Genomic DNA, 4,722 nt, shown 5'->3' with positions numbered 1-4,722 from the left:
AAATCTCCTGGCAAACTAGAAAAAGAAAGGAACTTTTTAATCTGATAAAAGGCATCTATGGAAAACCTATAACTAACATCTAGACTGAATGCTGATCTTGATAATCACTTTATAATACATATGCTTATGAAATCATCATATTGTACCCTTCCTATATTTTTCAATTATTCTTCAATAAAACTTGGGGAAAAAAGACTAAGTGCTTTCCCACTAAGATCATGAAGAAGACAAAGATATCTGATCTCACTGCTTCTATTCACCATTGCACTGGAGGTCCCCAATGGTCAATGAGGAAAGTAAAAGAAATAAAAGGTATCCAAATTGGAACGAAGAAGTAAAATTCTTTATTCACAGATGTCATGAAACTCTATGTTGAAAATCTGACAAAACCAACAAAAAAACCTTTTAGAACTAATAAATGACTTAAGCAAGATTGCAGGATGTGAGATCAAAAAATAAAATTCAATTATATTTCTATATGCTAGCAATAAAAACCAAGAACCAAGTGATAAAAATATCACTTACAATACCATCAAAACATAAAATACAGAAAGATAAATTTGGCAAAGATATGCAGATTACAGAACATTGCTGAGAGAAATTAATGAAGAGAATAAGTGGAAAGATATAGTCTGCTCAGAGATCAAATAGTCAATACTTTAAAAATATCAATTATCCCCCCGTTTAATCTATAGATTTGAGGCAATCCCAATCAAAATACCAGAATTTTCTTGAAGAAATTGACAGCTTGATTCTAAAATTCAAAAAGAAACACAAAAGACCAAGAATAGCACCTCCCCCCCACCAAAACCTTTATAAAACAGCAACAAAATCAGAGGACTTACAATGCCCAATCGCAAGATGTATTATAAAACAACAGTAATCAAGACATGGTATTGACATAAAGATATTTGAATAGATCAATGGAATAGAGTATATAGAGTATAGAAATAGACTGACATATATAGTTAATTGACTTTTGACAAAGATGCAAAAGCAGTTTAAAGGAGAAACATGTCTCTTCCACAAATGTTTCAGGGATAACTCGAAATCCATGTGTAAACAATCTACTTTAGTCCATACTTCACGCCACATATAAAAATTAATTCAAAATAGATCATAGGCCTAAACATAAAAACTGAAACTGAAGTTTCTAGACAAACACATGGAAGAAATCTTTGCGATCTTGAGTTAGGCAAAGATTTCCTAGACACAACACTAAAAGGAAAACGTGATGAATGAGATTTCATCAGAATTAAGAATTTCTGCTCTTGGAAAGACACTGGTGAGAAAATTAAAAGATAAGCCACAGACGCTAGAAACTATTCACAAATCAGAAATCTGAAAAGACTAAAATCCAGAATGTATATGAGTATCTCAAAGTTCAATAGTAAGAAAACTCAATTTTTTAAGTGATTAAAAGGTGTGAAGAAAACTTCATCAGACAAAATATGTGGATGATAAATACGTGGATGATTAAAAAAATGCTCAACATAATTTTTTACTAGGGTAACATAAATTAAAGCCACAATGACATACCACTGCATACCTTTTAGAATGGCAAAAATGAAAAAGCTGATCATACCAAGTGTTGTGAGGTTTTGGAGTGACTGGAAACTCTCATACACCACTGTTACAAACTCTTACCTACCACTTTGGAAAACAGTTTGACAGTTGCTTAAAAAGCCTATCTAGTCCAAAGAGATGGAGTCAACGTACTTTTTCCTACTTCTTCCACTAAGTGCAGCTATAACCCCTGCACATTATGTATAAAATAAACATAATGAAATTCTGAAAGGTAACGAGAAAACAGACTGGTTAGGAATCTTGGACCTGGTGTGGCAGTGAATTCCCTGGGTTATTTGTTTGTTTGTTTGTTTTTTCCATCATATACCTGTTGCAAGAAGCTTATAAACCAGAAAAGCCACTAAGTATGGTCAAAACAAAAACAAAAACAAAAATGCCTCAAGAAAGGCCTGATCACGCTAGCTAAAGAACAGGAGAGGGGTATCCTAACAAGACAAAAAAAAAAAAATTACATAATAACTGCTCTATTGCAGCCAAACACCACAGAAAAACTATGACCCTATCCATGACCATGTGGAAAACCTTGCCAGGCTGTAGTGAGGTACCCAAATGCCATTGCTGGGATGGTGTCAGGAGGCCAAGTATGAAACTGGGACTTTCATCTCTGCTGGATGGTAATGAGGTCCTTCTTCCTCTGCAATATCAGTAGAGACTCCTTAAGGAATCTGGACTTGTACCTCCACACAGAAGTGACAAGATACCCCTCTCCCTTTTCACTAGGTGATATCCAAAAAAGTCGAGGGCAAAGTTAGGAATTTCCTCATAGCCCAGGTGCTAATAGGGCACCTCTTGTGGTGTCAGTAGAGACCACAGTGGAGAGCTGGAACTACTACCTCACGTAGCAGTAATAAAATTGAGTGTGGAACCTGGATTTCTACCTTCATCTTCCAATAATGAAGCATTACCCTCTTGCCTTCTCCTACTGGATTAGTGTCAGAGGAAGTCAGCTAAAACAGAATATTTTATCCAGAGTCTTATAATATCCTAAATATTCATATTTCGATTGGAAATCACTACTCATATCAAGAACTAGGAAGATCTCAAACTCAATGGAAAAAAAACCTCAGTAGATGCCAACATTGAAATGAAATTGAGATGTTAGAATTATCTGACAAGGATTTTAATGTATCCATCATAAAAATGCTTCAATAAGCAATTATAAATACACTTGAAACAAAATGAAAATGTAGCATCTTTCTAAAGAATTAGAAGAGATCAGCAAAGAAATAGAAATATAAAGAAGAATCACATGAAAAATTTAGAACTAAAAAAATACAACAAACCGAATCAAAATGCCAGTGGGTGAGCTGAACAGCAAAAGAGAGGGGGCACAGGATGAAGATAGAACAATAGAAGTCACCCAAACTGCACAGCAGAGAGAAAATAGACTGAAATAAAGAGAGCTTTAGGGACCTACAAGATTATAACAAGAAATCTAACATTCATGTTATTGGTATCTCAGAGGGAGACGAGTACTATCCCAGTACTTATTGTGGTTTCCACAGGACCTTCCCACCACGCAACTGAGATAATCAAACAATAGTTTCATGGACATTAAAGGAAGCAGGAGATTAAAACATAAAGTTGGGGTGTTCTCTTGCAAATGAGCACCAACATTCAAAAACTGAGCAGTGCCTTCTCAAATGTTTAACCCTATGAACAGCAAGGATGTAGGCCAGTGTTTCCCAAAGTCTGGGACATATACATAAGGACAGGCTGAAAAATAGGGGTTGGAAACTTTCCAAATTTAGCAAAAGATATAAGCCTACAGATTCAGGAATCTTGGTGAATTCCAAACAGGATAAATTCCAGGACATCCATACTAAGATGGAGTAGAAACAAACTGCTGAAAACAAAGAGAAAACAGAAACAAAATCTTGTGGTATTTGGTGGGTTATAGGACTACAGGAGGATAATGATATTTGTCTAACCCAGGAGGAAAATTATAAATGCATAATGCTTTGAGAACCTTCATGTAAATCTCCATATTCTCTTTCCAAGCTTCTACTATGGTTTTGAGGCATGTGATAGACACTGACCAGTGCTAATCATGACAAATAAAACTATTCATTGTAGAGATCACTCACTTAGAAGTAAAGGTCGATCTAAATGCAGCAAATTCAAAAAGTCTTTTTAATAATTTGTGCTTACCAGGGAAGGGATCAAAGACTTGGAACAGAACTGAACCTATTGTATTACATAACCCATTGCATATGAAGTATCTTCTAAAACAGTCCTTCTTCCTGGTAGTAATTGTTGGCATCATATTTCAGGCCACATGAATTTCTAATATTGACATATGAACCATAAAAGCAGGCTTTTAAAAAATGAAGTGATACCTCTATGATATATGTGCTGAAGGCCATAGCTATCAGTTGCTTAACACTTACTGTGTAGGTAGAAACTGCTTTAAAAAGAGCATTATAAATGCTGGTTCTTTCTTTTTTTCTTTATCCCACCTCTGGTATTATTGGCAACAGTCGGATAATTGAATTCCTTACGGGAAAATTCTTGTTCTGTTACATGTTCTGGCTTTATTGATATGAAAATCTCAAAGGCTTTCCCTTACTGAGGCTTTGGCTGGGTGGCTTCAACTCTGAGAAGATGCTTAATCATGAATGGCTGTGTCCAAATTCCATTGTTAATTTTGTGATTTTGCTGTGAGCCATGGTGGGGTTTTGTGGAACTGTCATGGGGTTTTTTTGTTGTTGTTTGTTGTTTGTTTGTTTGTTTGTTTTGCCCTTGAAACTGCTTCCAGGTTTTACTTCTTTTGTCTGTAAAACATGGACTATGTCCATGACCTCCCATGCTTCGTAGCTTGTGATGATCATAATAACATCATGTATTTTATGTAGACAATTATATATACATAGATATTTATTGTCTTCATACTCTTCAAGGCAGAGATTTTGTAATTTATCCAAGTAACACATTAAGTCAATGGCAGAGCCAAAATATGAGCTAGAATTTCTTCAATTGCACTGCTTTGCTCTTATCACAACCCTGAATTTGCAGACATTGCAAATAAGAATAAGGAAGAAAAGATGAGGCAGCTTACCGGATTGAGGTAACAATGTTTTCCTAGAGACAAAGAAACTTCTCGTGAGAAAGAAATGCAAGGTCCTGCCCACTCTC

This window comes from Panthera pardus, unplaced genomic scaffold (genome assembly GCF_024362965.1).
Source record: "Panthera pardus isolate Hobbes unplaced genomic scaffold, ASM2436296v1 HiC_scaffold_10, whole genome shotgun sequence".
NCBI classification, from domain to species: Eukaryota; Metazoa; Chordata; class Mammalia; order Carnivora; family Felidae; genus Panthera; species Panthera pardus.
Note: the sequence above shows the minus strand (reverse complement) of the source record.